Consider the following 26,191-nt stretch of genomic DNA (forward strand, 5'->3'; position numbering starts at 1 on the left):
CTGACTTGTGATAGTCGCGTCATGGTGTGTTGGTTGAGAATGCTATTGGCTAGGTCAAGAGTGAGCGCAACCTATTTTAGATAACATTTCCTCCGTGAGGAATCCTACTAAACCCTCCTGATCCTTTCCCCATACCCAGCCCCCCAACACAATATCTTTAGCACCTAACACACCCACCTTTCCAGGCATTTTCCCGATCTGGGCAAGTTATTTAACGGCTCCTCAGTGTGGACCAGTGACAGTGCCGTTCCAGCGACTTGCCAAAGCTTCTTCGACAGCACGTCCCAAACCTGTGACCTCCATCACCTAGAGGGAGAATGGCAGTAGGTGCAAGACTCATGTTTCTTCTGTTAGGATACCAGGTCAAAAACCCTAAGGTACACTATAAAGTTAGACTAGACTCCAATAATTTTCTATTTTGATATTGTGAGGATTAGATGTTTCAATCCAGGTGCGATTCTACTGATACACTGGGAAGGTTTTATCAAAACAAATTTAAAACATAGTTTAACTATAACAAATGAATTAGTTTAACAAACTAAACATGACAAGATACAATTCTTAACTGCGAACCTATCTCTATCAGCAATATTTCTCTAATAGACTTAAACCTCTCTTTAAAATTATTTAATAAAACACAGGCATACTTACTGTGACTGAGGTTATCTGGCTCAGACCTTTCAGAAAGCCTTTGGAGAGATGGAGGCAGAGAGGCATTACCTTCTTCTGGCAGCTCAGGCAACAACTGCTTATATTTTAAAATGAATTGAAACTCTTTCATTCCTGCATGCTTAGCTGCTCCCATCAATCACATGACTCTGCCTTTGTCAATCAACCCTATCAAAATTCTACTCTGAAACCCCAGGAAGGAACCTAAGTAAACAGAAATGCATTAGCTCTGCTTAAAGAAACACTCCATGTTGGAAATGAGTATTTATTTTGTTCTCCCAATTTAACTCAGACAAACTGACACCCTGCAAAACAGAGCTGAATTTAAAACATGCCCCTTAAAAGAAATGTGATATAAATAAATTTCTTGAAGGGACGGTATCATCACACCTTCATATTCAGTCCATCATGGATGTATGTTGCTGTTCCCTTTTCATCACTGGATCAAAGTCCTGGGACTCTCTGCCTAACAGCACTTGAGAAGTTCCTTCCCTGGATGAACTCTAGCGTTTCAAGAAGACTCATTATTTTGTCAAGAACAACTTTGGATGAGCAATAATTACTGATGACTTCCAACCCGCGAGAATTCAATCCAGACAAAGGTTTTAACCAAAGGCAGAAAAATGCTGGAAAATCTCAGCAGGTCTGACAGAGCCTGTGGAGAGAGAGCAGAGCCAATGTTTCAAGTTTGAGTCTGAAAGGCTTATCCAGACTCAAAAGGTTGGGGCAAATTTTCCCGTTCCACCCTCCATGGGAACCGTAGTGGGCGGGGGCGGGAGGTGTGGGGATGGTTTGGGGGCGGACCATGGAAAGGTCCGTTAACCTCGGGTGGGATTTTCCGGTTTGGGGCGAATGCAGCTGAAAAGTCCCGCCCGTTGTCTCTATTCTCTCCCTGCAGGCGCTGTCAGACCTGCTGAGATTGTCCACCATTTTCTGTTTTTGTTTCAGATTCCAGCATCTGCAGTATTTTGCCTTCATCTAAAGATTTTAATATCTGACCTGATTCCAATTTATACTTCGAGCCAATGGTAATTATACCATATGAGATCTGGGATAAATTTATCTTTTTTCCATATTTCCTCATTTATTTAATTTATTCCAAGGCAATGAGTGGGCCAGCAATTCACAGTGCAATCTCTACGCCTCTGATTCACAGCTTGCAAATAATTACGTTTTAAGAGCTTGCAATAAGGTTAACTTAAATTGCTTCATAAAATTTAACCAAGTATGGAAATCTCCAGACTCATGACTATTCTGATTAGTTGTCCTGGTGAAGTTTGCAGCTCTCCTTTCTGGTAGAATGTTATTTCGTATGCTACATTCCAACAATGAAACTCTCCTTCATGTTAGACTGGTGATAGAAGGTAAAAACGTGGGAAGAGTTTTATCTGCTAAGGGAACTCGGACTCGGATGCGGCTGGGACTAAAATCCCTCCAAAGGTGGCATCAGGTCTCCCAGATGTAATTGCAGGTTTTGATTTGATTTGATTTGATTTATTATTGTCACATGTATTAACATACAGTGAAAAGTATTGTTTCCTGTGCTATACAGACAAAGCATACTGTTTATAGAGAAGGAAACGAGAGAGCGCAGAATGTAGTGTTCCAGTCATAGTCAGGGTGTAGAGGAAGATCAACTTAATGCGAGGTAGGCCCATTCAAAAGTCTGACAGCAGCAGGGAAGAAGCTGTTCTTGAGTTGGTTGGTCTGTGACCTCAGACTTTTGTATCTTTTTCCCGAAGGAAGAAGGTGGAAGAGAGAATGTCCGGGGTGCGTGGGGTCCTTAATTATGCTGGCTGCTTTGGCAAGGCAGCGGGAAGTGTAGACAGAGTCAGTGGATGGGGGGCTGGTTTGCGTGATGGATTGGGCTACATTCACGACCTTTTGTAGTTCCTTGCGATCTTGGGCAGAGCAGGAGCCCATACCAAACTGTGATACAACCAGAAAGAATGCTTTCTATGGTGCATCTGTAAAAGTTGGTGAGAGTCGTAGCAGACATGCCAAATTTAAGATGGTCGTGGGAAAAGAATCCTCTTGGAGTTGTCAGTTAAGCCATTGTCATTGATGATGAACTGCAGTTTGAATCAACCTTTCTGGCTCTAACAGCCAGCGCACCTATTGCCTGACCCACTATCAGCTTAGCCAGGCAAGTGCAGAGCAAGGTGTGCTTCCTCGGGGAAGCTGCAGCTGGGAAGTCCTTCTTCAGTGAAGTAGAAGAGCTGCAGCCACAGCCAGATGAGAGGCTGTAGTTCACAGCAGTGCCTTACAAAGAGAATTGTTTGGAAGGCAGTTTGCCCGTCTCGCATTTCCCTCCTGATGATTTCCTCTTCAGTGGTGTTAGACCAGTTTCTGTAGAGAACTGGCCCAGGCACGATGGGCCGAATGGCCTCACCTTGTGCTGCAACCCAATTTGTGATTGCCTGAGCAAAAACAAAAAGAAAATTACCTGGTTTAGTTTGGGAAATGTAGGTAGGCAAACACGGATATGAGAGGGAAGTATAATTGTGAAATGATGAATGTAAATAAGTTGTTTGTCAGAATGGGAATGGATAATAAATCAAAGTCAAAGGTCCTGGACTAGAAAAAGTACAAAGTTTGTGAGGTAAGAGGGGAATTTTCCCTAATTGACAGAGAAGTTAGCAAATGAGGAATTCATCCAATATGATTTGCAGAGATTGAAAAATAAATATATTTATTAAGTTTAAGTTTATTTATTAGTGTCACAAGTTGGCCTACATTAACACTGCAATGAAGTTACTATGAAAATTCCCTCATTGCCACACTCCAGCACCTGTTCAGGTACACATTGTTCAGACTGTGGGAGGAAACGGGAGCATCCGGAAGAAACCCACGCAGATTCCGAGAGAACGTGCAGACTCCGCACAGTTTAAAGTTTAGTTATTAGTCACAAGTAAGACTTACATTAACACTGCAATGAAGTTACTGTGAAATTCTCCTAGTTGCCACACTCCGGCGCCTGTTTGGGTCAATGCACCTGACCAGCGCGTCTTTCAGAATGTGGGAGGAAACCGAAGCACCCGGAGGAAACCCACGCAGACACGGGAAGAACATGCAAACTCCGCACAGACAGTGACCCAAGCTGGGAATCGAACCCGGGTCCCTGGCACTGTAAGGCATCAGTGCTAACCACTGTGCCACCATGCTGCCCACATTATAATTATTAGTATATTTATTAATGCATTAATATAAATAAATACTAAATAAAAAAGGAGTAATAAAAAAGGTTGAGAGAAATTAAAATTAAACTGAAATATAATAGACAATTGTGGAAAAAGAATTAATGTTGACAAAACAAAATTGACTAAATACTTGTTTGCGCTTGTTTTCGGACATGGGACTCCCATTCCTGATGAGACAGGAGGCATGCAAACTTCATGGATTTAAAACTCTACAACACACAGGGAAGGCCAGTCAAACAGATATCCATACATTTGAAGCAGAGTCAAATGCAATTAGAAACTCTGTTTCTCTCTCCACAGATGCTGCCAGATGTAGAGTCATAGAGCCATAGAGGTTTACAGCATGGAAACAGGCCCTTCGGCCCAACTTGTCCATACTGACCTTTTTTTAAACCCCTAAGCTAGTCCCAGTTGCCCACGTTTGGCCCATGTCCCTCTATACCCATCATACCCATGTAACTGTTTATAGAGAGAGAAAAACCTGCTGAATTTTTCCCACACACTTTCTGTCTTTCGGCCAAGTTACTATCTTCTGTGCTGTAAACATCTGCTGGGGGAAAATAAATGACAAAGGTTGAGATTTTAATATAATTATGTAGTGAGGTTTATTAAGAAAGTGGTAGAAAATGGTTACAGATCCTTTTGCTACAGAGAGCCAGCTTTTCTCTTTGTTACAAAGATTAGCATTAGACACATTCTAGCAGCAAGTGACCTTCATACAACTTAAAGACAGCAGAATTTCCATCTGTGCTTTGCACCTCTCAAAAACTGCTTAGCATTAGTGATAACGAGGTTTTAGAGTCGATAGCAAGGACCAGATAGAGATAGGGGTGGTAGTTGTACCATGATAAGTTGGGAGCTCTGCAGTGAGTGCAAGGGTAAATACATGACTCGTACAAGACATGCCTGTTTTGGTAAAATCTATATGTACTGTTAGACTGAAATTTAAACAATACGTGCCACGCATAACATAAATATATGCAGTTTTTCACTGGAGGCTGCTTCAAAGAACATAAGAACTAGGAGCAGGAGGAGGCCATCTGGCTCCTTGAGCCTGCCCCGTCATTCAAAAAGATCATAGCTGATCTTCTTGTGGACTCATCTCCACCTACTCGCCTGCTCACTGTAACCCTTAATTCCTTTACTGTTCAAAAATCCTTGCCTTCCTCTGGAGTAGCACTTTCCCTGAGTAAATGATCGTAACCTGTTCTGAGTCTCCTGTGGTTAGCTCGTAAGAAATCGGTGAAAACACATCCAAGGAATTTCCCCGCTTGTGTTTCTTAACAAGAATCAATTCATCCGATTCAAAGTTTCAGTCTACAAGCGGGAGAAATATTGATCCAGTGGTGGGATTGCGCTGTGCTATTTTTGGATGCCACAGTGGAGTGTGCAAGTGAATTTCCCTTTGTTAAAAAAAAGTGGTCAATAATCCACCCTTAAAAACCTTACTGTTAACAGCCCCCACTTCAACTAATCCAGCACCATCCTAATGCAAAGTTTAAAGCCCTGTGGAATGAGCATGCCCAATGACTGGGGAACACATCTTTAGATCTTAGTCACTGATTGATTCCAGATTGATCAATCTTATTTTCCATACTGTAGGAAAGATTATTGATGTTGAGTGGAGAGATTTTTTAAAAACCCACTGCTGGTTAAAGTGGCCTCACAAACACCTTTAGTAACTGTGCACCTCGCAGTGTGTATCGATGTAATGATTATCAGTGATGCATGTGTGCAGAAAACCCCCTACTATCCTGAACTCTAGGACTGGTTAACTAATATTACTTATTTAAGTGCGATTAACTCCAATAATGTTTCAATGGTAAAGCTTTAACTTGCTGAATGATCAGGCCTACACTCTGATGCTTGCAGCATGTATAACATTCTTCTCACATGTAATGGTACACAAGGCAAACTTTCATATTTTTAGTAATTGGTGTATTTAGAATCCTGTACTGCAGAAGGAAACCATTCGGCCCATCGAGCTTGCACCTACCACAATCCCACCCAGGCCTATCCCCATAACCCCATGCATTTACGCTGCTAGTCCCCCTGACACTGAGGAGCAATTTAGCTTGGCCAATTCATCTAACTTGCACATCTTTGGACTGTGGGAGAAAACTGGAGCACCCAGAGGAAACCCACGCAGACACGGGGAGAATGTGCCAACTTCACACAGACAGTCACCCAACCTGGGATTTGAACACAGGTCCCTGGTGCTGTGAGGCAGCAGTGTTAACCACTGTGCCACCATGCTGCCAGTTTTCGTATCTAGTAATTCACAGAACAAGTGTCGCCTGAAGCTTATAGCTCGAGGAGCACCACTCCACCTCAAACATGGCTGACCAGGGATTTTTCCTGCTTTTCCCACCAACCATTGGCACTTTGGAAGGATTTTGCAGGTGTACGTTCCATCTGTTTGGCATTACAAACACCCTTCCTTGGCCATCAAGTCCTGGGACCAGACCGGATTACCTTGATTATCTGTAAAGACTCACATTCCAATCATTATCTTGTAAATTGGGTCTGTGCCTATATATTCCCTATTTGCAAACAGAACTCTTCACTCACCTGAAGAAGGAGCAGCGCTCCGAAAGCTTGTGCTACCAAATAAACCTGTTGGACTTAATCTGGTGTTGCTTACTATCCCCGCCCCAGTCCAACGCCAGCATCACCACGTCGTGGGACCCGAAACCAGAGCTTCTGGCTCAGGGGCAGAGATGCTACCCGTGCGTCACAAGGGGTGGGATTTTCCAACCCCCATCCCCCGCACCGTGTTTTGCAGAGGTGACCCACCCATCGGTCAGTGGCGGGATCTTTAAGCCTGTAGGTGTTTCCAGTTATTTGCACCCTCCGACACTGGGGAAACCACAGTGGGGGGTGGGGATGGAAGACCTTGGTGGGGGCGGATGCTGTCAGGGGGGTGGGTGCTGTCGGCAGGACTGGAAAAATGTCCCACCCAAGATCTCCTACTTTAGAAAGTAATATCCCCTTATTTTACATTAATGTATCTGTTATGTATATAGCTTCACCTGAGCGGAATCATATCAGCCAGATAATGGGAGATGAAATGATTTTCTTTTTCTTTACAATTTATTTAGCAGCTCATTTGCTATTTGAGAGAAAAGACCACGGACTTATGTAACATTTGGGAAGAGCCTCAGGATGTTCAAAGCGCAGTTGCTGGCCTGAAATCAAAAGCAAATAAAAAAAATGGTGCTTTTTAAAAAAAAAAAATTCCATTAGTGGTAGAAAGGGATTGAAGCTTATGGATATGAAAAGCCAAGAATTGAATCTCCTTGGTGTTAAAGAATTTAAGACAGAATAGAAAATTCTATTTGTTTTTAACTGGAAAATGTATTTCTGCAGTAATGGAATATCGACTGCTACCAATAGAAATGCATTTGACTTTTTGAAAGATACTACAAAGGCTGGGTCAATATGGTTCGCAAAGGTCGGACACTCCAACCGCTCCACATTCTTCTTTCACTCACGCGAACTGGCCTGACTTTCACCAAGTTGAGCAATAAACCTTGCTCACATCGGGTAAATCCCAGGGTAATGTTCATTTAGAACCATACAATCCTCCTCTGCAGAAGGAGGCCATTCAGCCCATCAAGTCTGCATCAACCGCAATCCCGCTCAGGCCCTATCCCCATTACTCCTCCTGACACTACCTCCTTTCTTGTCAGGGTTAATTTAGCTTGGCCAATCCACCTAACCTAATTTGGGCTGAAGAAACAGAGGAGATTTGCATTTATATAGCATCCTTCAAGACCATGGGCGCCTTGAAGTCAAAACAGCACTTTGGAAGCGCAGTCACTGTTGTAATGTAGGAAATGCGGGCGTCGATGTGTGCGCAGCAAGATCCCATAAACGACAATGAGATAAGGGCCATATATAATACGTTTCTATCTCCCCAAACTCAGTATAAAAGTCATACAAAAGTCAAAAGCGTTAACACTTTTTCTCTCTCTGAAGATTTGGCCAGAGTGTTTTTCTAGCACTTTCTGGTTTATTTCAGATCTCCAGTGTTTGTTTATAAAGTGTCCAGATAATCTGTTTTTTTGTGAGGATGATTGAGGGATGAATGTTGGCCGGCACTGGGGAGAACTCCCCTACCTTGGGACCTTTCATGCCCATCTGAGGAAAGCAAACATGTCCTCTCTTTCATCCGAAAGGCCAGACCTCTGACAGTGTAGCACTCCCTCAGCACTGCACTGCAGCATGATGTTTATGCTCACTGGAGTGGAACTTGAACCACGACCCTCCGGCTCAGAGACTGGAGCGCTGCCCTCTGAGCCAGGGCTGGGACACTGAAAAAATAGTTAGGGGTATCTCCCCAACATAGGGTAACTCAGAGGACAGTTTAAATCCTACATCTTAGATCTATGCAGCACTATTAACATCCCAGGACCTCGCCACTGGATTCGATAACCAATGTGTACTTAGTTAACTGTCCTATCTGACTGAGAACTAAAATTAGTCTCAGTGCTACTGGACAGGGATAATTAAGTCCTTTGAAAATGTGAAGGATGTGGCAGCCAAGTTTTCACAAAGAACAATCAGATTGCATCGAATCTCCAGGAACTGGGAATTCAGGCTAACTAATCTGTGCCGATATCTGTACTCCATATACACCTGCTCACAATCGAATTAGCTGGATGCCTATTCCCTCTGACATATACAAGTTTCCCTCAATTGTGTCAATGATATCGTTTTCAACCCCTCCATGAATAAGATAGAACAGAATCCTTACTGTACAGAAGAAGGCCATTCGGCCCACCGTGTCTGTACTGACCACAATCCCACCCAAGCCCTATTCCTGTAACCCCATACATTTGCCCTCCTAATTCCCCTGACACTGGAGTCAATTTAGCATGGGCAGTCCATCTAATCTGCACTTCTTTGGGCTGTGGGAGGAAACCGGAGCGCCCGGAGGAAACCCACGCAGACACGGAGAGAACGTGCGAACTCCACACGGACAGTGAACCGAGACTGGAATTGAACCCGGGGTCCCTGGTGCTGTGGGGGCTGCTGCAGTGCTAACCACTGTGCTGCCTGTGATGATACAGTGAGTTCCACATACACCTGCCTGCCTCCTGTACGAAGATGAAAGGCTAGATATCCTGTTGTACGGCACAGGGCGCGTGGTCAGACCACCTGGAAAACCACCCTGCTCTTCCATTGTGCCCCACAAGAGGACATAAATCTCAGTGTAACATCTCACTGTCCAACCCACACAGCAACATTTGCCGAGTATTTGGATGGAATCTGCAGGGAGGATCAACATAGATTGTGAGCTAAAGCCTCTGGATTGGGATTTCTGACTGCGTTGGAGAGAGCTTAATTCTCCCTGAGCTAACTCTGACATTTAACCGGTAATGATTGGCAGAGATTTCAAATCAGGTTTTGTTTTTACGCAGTGAGTTGTGATCTGGAATGCACAGACTGAATGGAAGGTGGAAGCAGATTCAATGCTAGTTTCTAAAAGGGGGCTAATTAAGTAGTTGAATGGATTTCTAGAGTCATGGGGATAGAGCAAGAGAGTGGGGTGGAATCATAGAATCACTGCAGGACAGAAAGAGGCCATTCGGCCCATCGAGCCTGCACCGACTCTCTGAAAGAGATTCCCACTCATGCGCTCTCCTCCACACTATCCCCGAAACCCCACACATTTCCCATGGCTAATCCAGCTAATCTATGCATCTTTGGACATTAAGGGGCAATTTAGCACGGCTAATTCAGCTAACCTGTCCATCTTTGGACTGTGGGAGGAAACCGGAGCACCCGGAGGAAACCCCCGCAGACACGGGGAGAACATGCAAACTTCACACAGACAGTGACCGAAGGCTGGGATTCGAACCTGTGTCCCTGGTGCTGTGAGGCAGCAGTGCTAACCACTATGCTGCCCATTATTGAATTGAATTGCTCTTTCAAGGAGAATGAAGAGGCACAAAGGCAATTCTCTGATTGAATTAGTCTTCTCGTTGAAGAATGGTTCAAGATAATTCAAGAGAAAAATGCTGAATTTTGTTTTATTTTTACATCTAATTGAAAAAAAAGATAATTTATTGCAATCTAAACAACCAGATGATTGTAGACACTGCTGTATTGTATTAGGGAGCACGTGAAAGCATTTACTGCGCAGACAGTTAAAGTCATTGTTTCGATACAAAAATGTTCTTCTAATTGTTTAGTTGATGTTAATATTCAGCAGCTGTTTAAATCTCATTATACCGGGTCTGACTTGAAATCAAGACATCCACCCCCTCCATCACTGTCGCTCAGAGGCAGCCGTGTGCACCATTTACAAGATGCACTGCAGCAACTCACCAAGGCTCTTTCAACAAACCCACAACCTCAAAGGACAAGGTCAGCAGAACACCACCACCTGCAAGTTGCCCTCCAAGCCACTCACTATCCTGGCTTTCCTTCACTGTCACTGGGTCAAAATAGTAAGAAGCCTGACAACACCAGGTTTAAGTCCAACCAATTTATTAAAATCTGTTATAATTATAAATCAGTTGGACTTAAACCTGGTGTTGTCAGACTTCTTACTGTGTTTACCCCAGTCCAACGTCGGCATCTCCACATCATGACTACTATCTAGGTCAAAATCCCAGAACTGCCTCCCTATCAGCATTATGGGTGCACCTACATCACACGGATTGCAGTGATTCAAGAATCAGTTTCTCAAGGGTAAATCAAAGGTGCGCAATAAATGCTGGCTTTGCCAATGATACCCACATCCTATGGAGTCACAGAATCACTGTGCAGAGGGAGGCCACCCAGCCCTTTGAGCCTACACTGACAACAATTCCACCCAGGCCCTATCCCCGTAACCCCACATATTTACCCCACTGATTCCCTCTGACACTGAAGGGCAATTTAGCATGGCCAATCCACCTAACCCACACATCATTGGACTGAGGGAGGAAGCTGGAGCACCCAGAGAAAACCCACACAGACACGGAGAGAATGTGCAAACTCCACACAGACAGCCACCCGAAGCTGGAATTGAACCCAGGTCCCTGGCACTGTGGGGTGGCAGGACTAACCACTGTGCCATTTTAATTTAAAAACTGCCATAAAAAAGAATGAAATTAATATGCTTAAATAATGTGGCAAAACAATTATTGTTAATAGTGTGAGGGAGAGAGTTTAATAGAAGGTGGTGGTCTGTGTTATGGCTGTGAGTGGAGAGAGTAATACATTCACATAAGCCAAATTGAGTGGTACCCTCCCTAAAGAAATCAATTCCTCTCAAATTAACAAAGAAATGGGATTAGAAAGCCTTGGGATTAGAAAGGCGAAGAGAACTTTATTAGAAGAAAATAAATTGTGGATATTTATCTTACCCTCCTGGCAAGAGAAGAGCAGAGGTGAACATTACAAGCTTCTTGCTGAGCTGCTTTCACTGTTAGTATGGTGCTTGAATGTCTATTTCCTTTTATTAAAAATTAATAATTAAATTACCCCGGGATAAAATTGTGAGGTATTTCAGTTGCTGCCTGTATTCTCTTAATGAGGCGCGTTTCCACATGCAATGTACAGATCTAAGTTTATAGATTCGGAATAGGCGGCACGTGTGTACTGCATTTACCAGGCAATAAATTTATTTTTTGCTTGACATTTATAAAATTAACACATTTCATATAGGCTGGGTCCTGATTAATTACAGAATATAAATCAATCTTCTGGCAATCTTCAGCTTGAAGTTAATTATGTTATGAGCAGATTTTTGAGGAACATGTACAATAGTCACAGTGGCAGATCTTCCAATAACGAAAACTGGTTTTTACTGATGGCACCACATTTCTCGACAGCAGGTCTCACAGGTTTAAAATTAACCATTTTCAATCCCCTTTCTTTTCAGAACACTCCCTGATTCTTACACCGAGTTATATCAAATCCACTATGGACTGTTCAGCCCAATTGGCTCACGTTGGTGTCTAAAGTAAAGTTTACATTCATTTATTAGTGTTACAAGTAGGCTTACATTAATACTGCAATGAAGTTACTGTGAAAATCCCCTAGTCGCCACACTCCGGCACCTGTTTGGGTACACTGAGGGAGAATTTAGCACCTAACCAGAGCATCTTTCGGACTGTGGGAGGAAACTGGAGTGCCCAGAGGAAACCCACACATACACGGGGAGAATGTGCAGACGCCACACAGTCAGTGACCCAAGCTGGGAATTGAACCCGAGTCCCTGGCACTGTGAGGCAGCAGTGCTAACCACTGTGTCATTATGTTCCTCACCCCTTTCTCCATCAAACCCAGTCAGCACAAGCTTCTCATCTCCCCCGTGTAATTGTGTAGCTTCTCCTTAAAAATGCATCACTTTCTGACTACTCCCATGTAAGCACCAAAAAGGCCAACTCCAGAAGAGATTATCTGGTCATTATCACATAGGGCGGCATGGTGGCACAGTGTTTAGCACTGCTGCCTCACAATGCCAGGGGCCGGGGTTCAATTCCAGCCTTGGGTCACTATCAGTGTGGAGTCTGTACATTCTCCCCGTATATGCATGGGTTTTCTCTGGGTGCTGTGGTTTCCTCCCACAATTCAAAAGACATTTTGGTTAGGTGCATTGGCTGTGCCAAATTCTTCCTCAGTGTACCCAAACAGGTGCCAGAGTGTGGTGACTAGGGGATATTCACAGTAACTTCATTGCAATGTTAACGTCAGCCTACTTGTGACACTAATAAACTTTAAACTTTAATTGCTGTTTGTGGGATCTTGCTGTGCACAAATCGGCTGCCGCGTTTCCTACGTTACGACAGTCACTACACTGAAAAAGCTGGAAAATGTTTGGAAATGGCCAGTGGTTGTGAAAAGTGTGCTATAAATTTAAATCTTTTTTTTTGCTTCTTGTTAAAGAAGTTTATTCTGTGCACTCGATTGGACTGTCTTTTCTGAGTCCTGTAGCAGTGGAAAGATCACCTTATGTCTGCCCTATCAAACTCCTTCAGCATTTTATGAGCTCTTGCTGAGAAAGGATTCTGTAGGTGCCAGCAGTCCTAGGGCACTTTGGCCATTTACCGTGCGTGGGCCCAACTGGGGAAAGTGACCAAGTGACACATTTAAGCTCCTCTTCTCTCTGAATGCTAACAAGACTCAAGGCTCCCAGCTGGCCTGCGATTGGGAGCAGGAACCCTGGCTGATACTGTCTATCTGCAGCCCACTTCATTCCCCGTACAGCCAAACAGTGCCGAGCCCGATCTTGGCACACCGGCCCTCACTCAAACAGCACAAGGAGATGGAGGCTTGGATTGAAATTTCACTGGCAGAGATGCAGGAACTGAATTATGGCCAGTCGTTGGGAGAAGTTGGTCTTCTGAATTTCGAACTCCAGAGGAACCCTCAGGGACCCAAAGGACGCCACCTGTTAAACGCCAGACAGCACTGACACCAAGCTTGGCAGAACTCACATCAAAATCAGTTCGCCCGCAGTTCTAACATTGCAGAGAACCCAGGTGGTGTTAGCTCGAACACATGCTCTACGCGCCACCACACAAGCACATTTAAACAGACCGTCTGTCAATTGATATTAAACTTGGCATCTCTGAAGCGCTGATCGCAACACAGCACACGGATCCACTGGCTGGTTTCCTCTTCACATTCACCTGTGCAGCTGGACAAGACATTCTCTGAGTTTACAGCAGTCTTTGTAGCCAGCTGCCGTGGTTTTAGTTCCCGGAGTGGGTACAGACGGAGAGAGGGGGGGAAGTCCCTGGGACAGCAGGTTAAAAGATGTTTTGCAGATGAAACATTCTGACCCCTGGGTCGAGGTCAGTTATGTCTGACAACAATGAGGCTTTCTGTCACTTTTATACAGCTGTAACTGAACGGGCGCCAGTGAAATCTGACCCGGTCTGTCAGACAGATATTGCGGCAGTGGCATCTGCTGAGTATGGAACAGTGACCCCCCCTACCCAGTATCAATGTCTCCACAGACCACAGCCTCACACACGGGTGGAGGGAGTCTGTGGGGGTGGAAAAGGTGGGGAGCAGGGGGGTTGGGCGTGGGACTGATTGGGGGAGCAGGGCTGGAATGTTACAATTCATGAGGATGGGATAGAGACAACAAAAGGGTCCCTCCATGTCCCCGTGTCTGTACTAGGGTTCAGGCCTATGTGAGAAGGAGTATGCAGAATGGTATTTGGCGTATTTATTGTGTTTGTCTGCATATGTGCAAACCTTTCACCCCCCTGTATGTGCAGATGCACTGCCCAAGTTGACATGGCAAGTTGATCTTTGATACAACATGCACAACTTTAAACTGGACACTATACCCTTACGTATGCAGGATGTAACTATAACTAGGGGGGCATGGCCTCAAAATAAGGGGGAGCAGATTTAGGGCTGAGTTGAGGAGGAACTTCTTCACCCAAAGGCTTGCGAATCTGTGGAATTCCCTGCCCAGTGAAGCAGTTGAGGATACCTCATTGAATGTGGTTAAGGCAAGGATAGATAAATTTTTGAACAGTAAAGGAATTAAGGGTTATGGTGAGGGGGCGGGTAAGTGGAGCTGAGTCCACGAAAAGATCAGCCATGATCTTATTGAACAGTGGAGCAGGCTCAAGGGGCCAGATGACCTACTCCTGCTCCTAGTTCTTATGTTCCTACGTAAACTTAATCAATAACTGTGAGTGGATAGAGATAACTCCTATTCTTTAATTGATATACGCTAATTACTTGTAATCAAATAATTTCTTGTGTATTTCTGAATTTGGCACGCTACCCGGTTTTAAAGATTGAGTGGGCAATTAATGTCCACATAAAGACCTTGTTACAGGGCTGTCCTGATGTCTTTACATAGAAGATAGGAGCAGGAAGAGGCTATTTGACCTATTGTTCCTGCTCCACCATTCATCATGATCATGGAGTTAAAATGATCATTCTCTCAAGTAGTCAAAGTCACGAAATGGTTTAAGATGATTTATTACTGCAGCTACTGGACTCTGGTTAAATCTTTAAGGCTAGATAGCTGCCATCAGACTTTTGAATGGACCTACCTCGCATTAAGTTGATCTTTCTCTGCACCCTAGCTATGACTGTAACACTCCTTTCTCTCCTTTCCTTCTCTATGAATAGTATGCTTTATCTGTATAGTGCGCAAGAAACAATACCTTTCACTGTGTACTGATACACGTGACAATAATAAATCAAATCAAATTGAATCAGGTCCACATTGTTGCATGTGATCTCCTGAAGCGTGACAATTTCCTCCACTAACCCCATCCCTGCCCCCCACCATCAAACAGCCGCAGAACATTGTTTCAAGATTAGTGTCGGTGAATGTAATGACATTCCTGACAACGATTCTCTCTCTGTAAATTTGGTTGCTGATAAAAGATTGCTTCAGGCAATCATGGTAACCTTACCATCCAACAACATTGCAGAGAGTTAAATCCAAGACTGTTAGTTTGAGATTGTGAGTGCTGTATTTTGCTAGTTTGCTGTATATTTTGTATACCTTGAAGCTCTGCAAGGATGACCCTGATTTCTAAGTCTGCAGCAGGTTCATTTACATTACTTTAAGGATATCTGTGCAGGTACAAAACGTCTGCAGTCGTACTTAATCCAGTTCCAACACTGAGGCCTTTCTGTGGTGACTGATGACTTTAGCTCTGTGTCAACACCCAGGTTTAACCAATCAAGCGCAGTGAGCATCAAACATTAACAAACTCACATAATCAAACACAGAACAACTGAATACGTCAACAAGTTGGGATCGTAATAATCTCAAATCATCTTTTTCAGATTACACAAATAACCGGCCACACCAACTGGCCTGTAATGTTAGTAATGTCACGGAGGCTCAATCTGACAAAACAATAGGATGGTGAGCTGAAGAAGACAACATTGGGAAAGGGGGTTGGGGACTGGTGGGGAGTGTGGGGTGGGGGGGGGAGGCAACCAACAGCTTGTTCATCTAGATGGGCTTTGGGTGGGTGGTTGTGGGGGCATTTTCGGAAAAGAACTTCAGAAGTTGGGACCTGGGAATTTGAGGGCTTCTTTACAGGAGGGAGTCGGACAAGAGATTTGACAGGACACAGAGAGTGGAGAAGCTGAGAGAGAGGCAGCTGAGCAAGAGGTGGGTGTCAGCAGCATTCGTTTATTGTGGTTTAGATTTAAGAAATCGATTTTGTCCCTCTATCCTCAATGTATGGCTGACTTGTTAAAATTTTGTTACAATCGGACATCTGGCACATCTGGGTCAACCAAATAAAACATTCCAGGGGCTTCAACATGGACGGGAACATGGAAGAGATGATGAGAGCTGATTGGAAAGACTTTGGGGACAATTTACCCAGTCTGAAGCAGGAAGAGAATAGAGCATGATACAAGATTTAGATGAGGGAAGTTGGGAGGAAGCTCTAGTGGGCGACATGGTAGCACAGTGGTTAGTGCTGCTGCCTCACAGCGCCAGGGACCCAGGTTCGATTCCCAGCTTGGGTCACTGTCTGTGTGGAGTTTGTGTATTCTCCTCTTGTCAGTGTGGGATTCCTTTGGGTGCTCTGGTTTCCTCCCACAGTCCAAAGATGTGCGGGTTTGGTGGCTTAGCAAATATTGTAAATGAGCAGGGTCAAAGGGATAAAGTAGCAGGGGGGGCCTGGGCTCTTTTAGAGAGTTGGTGCAGAGTCAATGGACAAAATAGCCTTTTACTGCACAGTAGGAATTCTATGATGAATGCAGTCGTGGACTGATGTGTGCCACGTGCCCTGTTTCTATGCTGTACTCCCATGTAAACACACAGAGGGAGGGAGTTATATTGGATAGGACCTAAGCAGCTGAATTCTGAGTAAGGAATGAAAGAAAGGGCGAGAATAGGATTCCAGGACTATCAGCTATGGGTTCGGATGAGCTACTGGAAGAGATTGGTTTGGAACAAAGCATTGGAGAGGTTGAAAATGGGAGCAAGACTTTTTGAATTGACTGCATGCTAAGACAGGGAGCCAGGAGAGATCAGTGAATAGAAGGATGCTGGGAAAGGGTGATGTTAAAAGTGCTGGACATATCAGGTGGAAGTTCACCAGCACGTCCCCCCCACAAGGTTCGTACAATCCTGCTCAAGACCAATGGGTTCTCCGAGCCCCACCCGCCCCCAGAATCAGGGTGGGCATGGCGGTAAAATTCCAGCCACTCACTTCCACCTTCTTCCGTCAGAAGAAAGATACAAAAGTCTGAGAACATGTACAAACCAACTCAAGAACAGCTTCTTCCCATCAGACTTTTGAATGGACCCACCTTGCACTAAGTTGATCTTTCTCTACCGCTTAATTATGACTGTAACATGACATTCTGCACTCTCTCATTTCCTTCTCTATGAATGGTATGCTTTGTCTGTATAGCGCATGAAACAATACTTTTCACTGTAGGTTAATGCATATGACAACAATAAATCAAATCAAATCTAATTAAAATTCAAATCAATGAGTCAGAAACTGGTTATTTGGCCTACCTGGCCTATGCTGCCATTTTGCTCCTTTCTGGCCTCTTCCTATGCCTGGTCACCTCACCCTCTCAGCACAACCTTCTCATTTTTAAAGTTTCATGTTTATTTATTAGTGTCACAAGTAGGCTTACATTAACACTGAAATGAAGTTACTGTGAAAATCCCCACACTCTGGCGCCTGTTCGGATACACTGAGGGAGAATTTAGCTTGGCCAGTGCACCTAATCTGCATGTCTTTTGGACTATGGGAGGAAACTGGAGCACCAGGAGGGAACCCCTGCAGACACGGGGAGAATGTGCGGACTGCACGGACAGAAATTAACCCTGAGACAATGTGCTACCATACTCCACGGAGCCCAGAATAAATATAAGTAACAAGCTATAAGCAGCAGCAGCATTGTGCCAAGCACAAACTGCCCAGCGCTACACTTGGAGAAGAGAGCGCCCAGACAGATCTCAAGAGCTGTTTATTCAAATTGCGCAAATTGCAACAAATAGAATTTTAAATTCAGCATATCTCAACAATGTCATCGTATCAATAATACAGCATATTTCCAGATCTCAAACACCCCGTCTCAAAGTCTGTTGTGCCTCAGATGTGACGGTCAGTCAGTTCTATGTATAAATGATCTGGCTATTGGTGTTATGCAAATACCTGACTCGTGATTCCAGACTCCTGACCAGGAGAGAATCACAGTGAAAAGTTTATGCGGGAAATTCCTGATTGGTTGCAGCGTCAGGGATTGGATTAATCTGCTGGCAGCCTGATAAAACTGAGCGAGCAACAATCTCTATTGCACTAATCAGTGAGCTGTTGTCAAACTTGTTCTTTCCCATGAGGAGCGGGGGCTGCCTTTGGTTTTTTTTCACAGTAACTTCATTGCAATGTTAATGTAAGCTTACTTGTGACGAACGAATGAACTTTAATTAACTTTTTTTGTTTGCTGCTGTGTTTGAGGCTATGAACACGGGAAGCTCGAAACTCCTGTCTTTACCCGGTTACCTTTCACTCTGCAGTGGTTCGAGCATGTGACTAACTCAGCTTTGAATGTGACCCAGCCTCCAAAGTTCTCTGCAATAGAAAATGTCAGCGACCCACTGTGAAAATAAAATCGTAGAATCCCTAAAGTGCAGAAGGGGGCCATTCAGCCCATTGAGTCTGCACCAACTCATATCCAGACTTACCCTATAACCCCACATATTTACCCCACTAATCTATCTATCTTGGGACACAAAGTGACAATTTATCATGGCCAATCAACCCAACTTGCCCATGCTTGGACTGTGGGAGGAAACCAGAGCACATGGAGGAAACCCACACGGACGCAGGGAGAATGTCACCCAAGGCTGGAATTGAACCCAGGTCCCTGGCACTGTGCAACAGCAGTGCTAACCACTGTGCCGCCGTGCCCAGTTACCCAAGCCGGGAATCGAACCCAGGTCCCTGGCACTGTGAGGCAGCAGTGCGAACCACTGTGCCACCGTGCCCAGTTACCCAAGCTGGGAATCGAACCCAGGTCCCTGGCACTGTGAGGCAGCAGTGCGAACCACTGTGCCACCGTGCCCAGTTACCCAAGCTGGGAATCGAACCCAGGTCCCTGGCACTGTGAGGCAGCAGTGCGAACCACTGTGCCACCGTGCCCAGTTACCCAAGCCGGGAATCGAACCCAGGTCCCTGGCACTGTGAGGCAGCAGTGCGAACCACTGTGCCACCGTGCCCAGTTACCCAAGCTGGGAATCGAACCCAGGTCCCTGGCACTGTGAGGCAGCAGTGCGAACCACTGTGCCACCGTGCCCAGTTACCCAAGCTGGGAATCGAACCCAGGTCCCTGGCACTGTGAGGCAGCAGTGCTAACCGCTGTGCCACCGTGTCACCTCCTCGTCTCTATTTCGAAACTCCATTCCGAAACTGCGCCCCCCCCCACCCCCCCCCTCTTTTCAGATTCCCCCATGAGATGAAACATCCTCCCAGTAGCTCCCCTGTCAAAGCATCACCCGAATCTGACAGAAATACTCATGAATCTCAGATAATTTCCTGCTCTTGAATTATAATCAACCGCTTTTAACCAACACGCAATTTAAAAGAAAGATGATTCTGTGCGTGCAATTCAGATTCCACACATTATGACTTAAGGCCATTACTGACTCCCGTTGTAAGTGAGACGTACTTCTCTGCTCATTACAGGCTTTCTAATAGAAAATTAGCAATCTGATTTCTACAGCAAGGAGCTAATGACTTCATTATAATACGGCTGCCATTCTATCCAGCTCTGCAGTCGATGCACGGAAACATTTTATTGCTGAACTCCAGTTCATCATCATTATTTAACCAAAACTGAATAATCCATTCATCCCTCCCTCAGTCTGTAATACGTTAACAGGACTATACAGGGTAGAGGCAGGGAGGATGTTCCCGATTGAGGGGGGCGGGGGGAGTCCAGAACCAGGGGTCACAGTCTGAGGATTCAGGGTAGATCATTTAGGATGGAGGTGAGGAGACATTTCTTCACCCAAAGAATGGTGAGCCTGTGGAATTCATTACCACAGGAAGTAGTTGATGCCAAAATGTTGAATGTATTCAAAAGGACGCTGGATATAGCAGTTGAGGTGAATAGGATCAAAAGTTACTGGGAGAAAGCAGGATTAGGCTAATGAGTTGGATGATCAGCCATGATCCTGATGAATTGTGGAGCAGGCTCGGAGGGCCAAATAGCCTCGTCTTTCTCCTATCTGCTATGTTCCTATGTTGCATTGTTACTGCTTCTTCTACTTGTTTGAATGCGCACCTCTGCTCCCTGTTGGGAAATACTTCATAGAGACATGGTATCATAGAATCCCTACAGTGCAAAAGGAGGCCATTTGGTCCACTGAGTGTGCATGAACCCTCTGAAGAGCATCCCACACAGGCCCGCCCCCCTCCCCTATCCTGATAGGGATTTAGCGTTTGGCAGAGGTTTTTATACAGGCCTGAGGAAAGAGTTGGCCAAGTAAACTGGGCACAAATAGTTGAAGGTAGAAAGACTGAGGAACAATGGAGGATGTTCAGGGAGATATTGAATACCTCGCAATTAAAGTACATTCCTGGGAGGAAGAGGAATTGTAAAAGGAAAAAAAGTTTTCCATAGCTGGACAAGGGAATGAAAAGGGACATAAAGGCAGAAACTAGGGCATACCAAACTGCAAAAGCTGGAGAATTGGGAGAAGATGAAGGTTCAGCAAAAGGCTACTAAAAATAAAATTAAAAGAGCAAAGATAAACTATGAAAGGAAACCAGCAGAAAACATAAACATAGATACCAAACACTTCCAGAAGTATATAAAGAGGAAGAGAATAGCTAAAGTAAATGTTTGCGCTTTAGAGGACGATACTGGTGAGGTATTAATGGGGACCACAGAGATGGCAGAGGAGCTAAACCAATATTTTGCCCCTGTCTTCACAGTAGAGAATAATGAAGATTTTCCAAAAACTGTAGCTAATGCAGAGCAACTTGGTGCAATAACCATCACGAGGGAGAAGGTATTGAATAAACTAATGGGATTAAAGGCAGATAAACCTCCAGGATCAGATGGCCTGTACTCTAGGGTATTAAAGGAGATGGCAGCAGGGATCGTGGATGCATTGGTTGTGATATTTCAAACTTTCTTGGATTCTGGTAAGACCCTGGTAGATTGGAAACACACCAACATGACACCCTTATTCCAAAAGGAAGAGAGACAAAAAGTCGGAAACCAAAATCCACTTAGCTTGACCTCGTTGGTGGGGAAGTCGCTGGAATCAATCACTATGGAAGAGATGACTGAGCATTTGGAAAGAGAAAGGTGAATCCACCATTGTCAGCATGGTTTTATGAAGGGTGAGTCGTGCTTGACAAACTCGCTTGAGTTCTTTGAAGACATAACCGGCAAGGTGGATAGTGGGGAACATGTGGGTGTGATGTATCTAGACTTCCAGAAGGTTTTTGACAAGATGCCGCATAAAAGACTGATCCAAAAGGTGAGATCGCAGGGGATTGGGGGTAGAGTACTAGATTGGACTGAAGATTGGATGACTGACAGAAAGCAGAGTGTTGGGATAAAAGGATCTTTCTCTGGCTGGCAAAATATAACTAGTGGGGTGCTTCAGGGGTCAGTCCTCGGATCTCAACTATGTGCAATCTAGATAAATTATCTGCAAGCGGATGATACCAAAGCAGGTAGGAAAGCAGGCAGTGAAGAGGATATAAAGATTCTACAGACAGATATAGATAGATAAGAAGAATGGACCAAAATTTGGCAGATGGAGTTTAATGTGGTTAAGTGTGAGGTTGTCCATTTTGACAGAATTATTACCTAAATGGAAAGTAGATTCAAAATGCATCTGGGCAGGGGGATCTGGGTATCTTTGTTCATGAATCACAGAAAGTCAGTACGCAGTTCAACATGTAATAAAAAAGGCAAATGGGATGTTGGCATTTATTGCAAAAGGATTGGAGTATAAAAGTAGAGAAATGTTGTTGCAATTGTATAGGGTGTTGGTGAGACCACATCTGGAGTATTGTGTCCAGTTTTGGTCTCCTTATTTGAGAAACGATGTGGAGGCATTTCAGAGGAGGTTCACCAGATTGATTCCGAGGATGAGAGGGTTTATATATGAGGAGAGATTAAACAGTTTGGGCTTGTATTCACTGGAGTTTAGAATGATGAGAGGGGATCTGATTGAAATACATATAACATTTTAAAAGGATTAATAAAGTAAATGTAGACCAAATGTTTCCTCTTATGGGGCAATCTAGAACAAGAGGTCACAGGGATAGGTTGAGAGGCGGTAGATTTAAAATGGAGATGAGGAGGAGCTACTTCTCACAGAGGGGGGTGAATTTGTGGAACTCGCTGCCCCATAGCACAGTGGGAGTCTGAATCATTGAATGGTTTCAAGAGGAGAGAGATATATTTCTAATAAAAAAGGGAAAGAGGGATATGGGGAACAGGTGGGAAGGTGGATTTGAGGCCAGGGAGAGATCAGCTATGACCTGATTAAATGACAGAGCAGGCTCAGAGGGCTGAGTTTACCTACTTCTGCTCCTAATTCCTATGTTCCTATTCCCACAAACCAGCTCATCCATCATGGCCAATCCACCTAAGCTGCACCATCATGAGTATTTTCCAATGGAGGGATCACCTCTTGGGGGTTGGAACCCTTTGTGAGTATGGCTGGAATTAAGATTGGGATTGGGTCAGTGTAGTGAGTGGTGGGGAGGGTGGGGGAGGGGTTTAAACTTTTCCAACAAACTCTTCATAAACTTTCTTTTCAGGAAAATATCATTTGTAATTTGTAACCTTTCCAAAGATATGCAGGTTGGGTGGATTGGCCATGCTAAATGCACGGGATAGGACCGGGGGGCTGGGTAAGATGCTCTGCCGGACAGTCGGTGCAGACTCGATGGGTCGAATGGCCTCCAGGTGCACAGCAGGGATTCTGTGGATTCTATGGTAGTGTAGAAGGATAGGTTTTTATATACATTGCTTTTCACTTGTGTCATTTTGCACAATGTTACAGTTGCTGGTCTGAGGTGAAAACCTTTTTAATGATACATAGATAGCTGATCAATAACACACATCACCGATATTTAATAGTGTTGCTAATTATGAATGAATTCTGGTAGATTCGATTAGCTTTGGTCTTGACTGACCTGGGAGGAGAAAGTGACCCTCATTCCTCAGGCAGTAATTGGCTGAATCTCACTTTGAGCCAACACTCTCACTATTGTTAATCATAGAATCCCTATAGTACAGTAGGAGGCCATTCGACCCATCGAGTCTGTACCATCCACAATCCCACCAAGGTCCAATTTCCATAACCCTCATTCACCCTGTTAACCCCCTGACAGTAGCGGATAATTTAGAGTGGCCAATCCACTGAACCAGCACATCTTTGGATTGTGGGAGGAAACCGGAGCACCCGGAGGAAACTCACGCAGACATGGGAGAATGTGCAAACTCCACAGAAACAGTGACCCAAGGCTGGAATCGAACCTGGGTCCCTGGCGCTGTGAGGCAGCAGTGCTAACCACTGTGCCACCCATTAACATTTTATAGTTAGTTCTTAATTTCCAACCCAATAAAATTTCACTGATCTGAGCTCTCATTGTTCCTGGGAGAAATCGCCTTTTTCCCACAAGTTGGCTCATATTTTGATCTGTTTTCTGTGCAATGTGTGGTTTGAGCTCACTTTAAAGTTTATTTATCAGTGTCACAAGTAGGCTTACATTAACACCGCAATGAAGTTACTGTGGAAACCCCCTGACTGCCACACTCCGGTGCCTGTTCGGGTACATTGAGGGAGAATTTAGTATGGCCAGTGCACGTAACCCCAATCTCTTGGGCTGTGGGATGAAATCGGAACATGTGGAGGAAACCCATGCAGACACGGGGAGAACGTGCAAACTCCACACAAACAGTGAACCAAGGCTGGAATTGAACCTGGGTTTGAATCATAGAATCCTGCAGTGCAGAAGGAGGCCATTCGGCCCATCGAGTCTGCACCGACCACAATCCCACCCTGGCCCTATCCCCATAATCCCATGCATTTACCCCAGCGATCCCCCTGATACTAAAGGGCAATTTAGTACGGCCAGTCTTTACTCAGAGAGTAGTAAGAGCGCGGAATGCCCTGCCTGCAACAGTAGTGGACTCGCCAACATTAAGGGCATTTAAATGGTCATTGGATAAACTTATGGATGATCTTGGAATAGTGTAAGTTCGATAGGCTTTAGATTGGTTTCACAGGTCGGCGCAACATCGAGGGCTGAAGGGCCTGTACTGCGCTGTAATGTTCTATGTTCTAATCCACCTAACCCAGACATCTTTTGGACTGTGGGAGGAAACCCACGCAGACATGGGGAAAACATTGCAAACTCTGCACGGACAGTGACCCAAGCCGGGAATCGAACCTGGGTCCCTGCTGTTGTGAGGCAGCAGTGCTAATCACTGTGCCACCATGCTGCCCCATGGTCATGTACTTTGCGGATCCCGTGTAGAAGCTTCATGCCTTTGGACTTATTGCCTCTTCACCTCTGGCCTTGTGTTGTGCTGCAGCACATGGGAATCTGCGTGGATTGCTGTTGAGATGGGATGTCTTTCAGTGGAATTTCTGCTTTGCTATGTTAGTTTATCAGATCTGATTGCAGGAAGAAGTACATTCGTATTATCATCAATTCGTATCTTAATCGCAGAAATTGAACTCGGTAATAACAGGATTGCACTATTAGCTTTTATCTTATTTACAGAGTAATTTGAATAATTTTAAATATCTCTGCTCTGTTGCAGCCTGTCTATTAGCATTTCATTCTGTATAAATTTGAAACAGAAAATAGGAGGTGAGGCTGGGAAATTGCTTTTCATAAAAGGATTTGATTGTAATTGCAAAAGATAATTTAACATTTGACAAGGGGTGACGATTGACTCAAGTAGCTCGAATATCTGCGAAGTCAGGAAAAAGTTGGGTGAGTTTCTGGGCTAAAGTGAAGAATTTTTAAGATGCATCTGTTCACAAGATGTGAGCGTTGCTGACCAGGCTAACATTTATTGTCCATCCCTAATTGCCCTTGAGAAGTTGGTGATGGGCTGCCTCCTTGAACCGCTGGAGTCCATGTGGTGAAGGGGCATCCAAAACGCTGGTGGGGAGGAAATTCCAGGATTTTGACCCAGTGACAGTGAGGGAGCACTGATATATTTTCAAGTCAGAATGGCGGATAGTTTGGAGGGGAATCTCCAGGTGGCTGTGTCTCCATGCATCTGCTGTCCCCCTTAGTCCTTCCAGTTGGTAGGTTCTGCCATAAGAGCCTGAGAAAGTTGTTGCACGGCATCTTGTAGAGGTTACACGCTGTATAAATAAATAAATAGCATGTGGAGATAGGAACACAAAAATGTCTAGACGAAAAAAGATCACAGTCTATCTAATTTGTCTTCCACCAATGCAGTAATCCCATGATTCAAGATAAAGGAAATGTAAACTCATAATAATCAATCTTTATGAATCTATTTAATGAGATTCACACAACTCGTTCCTGGAATTGCAGGATTGCCTGATGGAGGGAGTGCAGAGGAGGTTTACTAGGCTGATACCGGAGTTGAGGGGGTTGAGCTATGAGGAGAGGCTGAATAAACTGGGCTTGTACTCGTTAGAGTTTAGAAGAATGAGGGGAGATCTCATTGAGACGTATAAGATGATGAATGGGATGGATAGGATAGAGGTGGAAAGACTCTTCCCGCTCAGAAAAGACAGTAGGACTAGGGGGCACAGCCTCGAGATAAAAGGGGGGCGGTTTAGAACGGAGTTGAGGAGGAACTTCTTCACTCAAAGGGTGGTGAATCTCTGGAATTCTCTGCCCGTTGAAGTGGTGGAGGCTGCCTCGCTAAATATTTTTAAGACGCGGGTTGATGGGTTTTTGATAGGAGAGGGGATTAAGGGTTATGGGGAGAGGGCGGGAAAGTGGAACTGAGCAGCGACAGATCAGCCATGATCTTATTGAATGGCAGGGCGGGCTCGAAGGGCTGGATGGCCTACTCCTGCTCCTATTTCTTATGTTCTTATGTTCTTATTTATGAGGAGAGCTTGAAGAAACCGGCTCTGTATTCTCTGGAGTTTAGAAGAATGGACAGTGATTTCACTGAGATATGCAAAATTCTTACAGGGCCTGACTGACTAGATGCACGAAGGATGTTTCTACTAGCTAGGGAGAGGGTAGTTGGGTGGGAGATGAAGTGGGTGTCTAGAACTGGGATACATTCTCAGAATAGGAGACCGTTCACACCACGGTCCCACCACAACGAGGTCAGAGAATTAGGCAGCCAGCCAAATCCTCATTCGCTGCAGC

General features: G+C 44.7%; 1 protein-coding gene across 1 annotated transcript in view; it reads left to right on the forward strand.

The window, feature by feature from the left end:
• nek11 (NIMA-related kinase 11) overlaps positions 1-26,191 on the forward strand; it is a 227,565-nt gene that overhangs the window by 195,108 nt on the left and 6,266 nt on the right. The gene's annotated exons all lie outside the window — the stretch shown is intronic.

This window comes from Carcharhinus amblyrhynchos, chromosome 2, assembly GCF_965287045.1.
Source record: "Carcharhinus amblyrhynchos chromosome 2, sCarAmb.v2.hapA, whole genome shotgun sequence".
Lineage (NCBI taxonomy): Eukaryota > Metazoa > Chordata > Chondrichthyes > Carcharhiniformes > Carcharhinidae > Carcharhinus > Carcharhinus amblyrhynchos.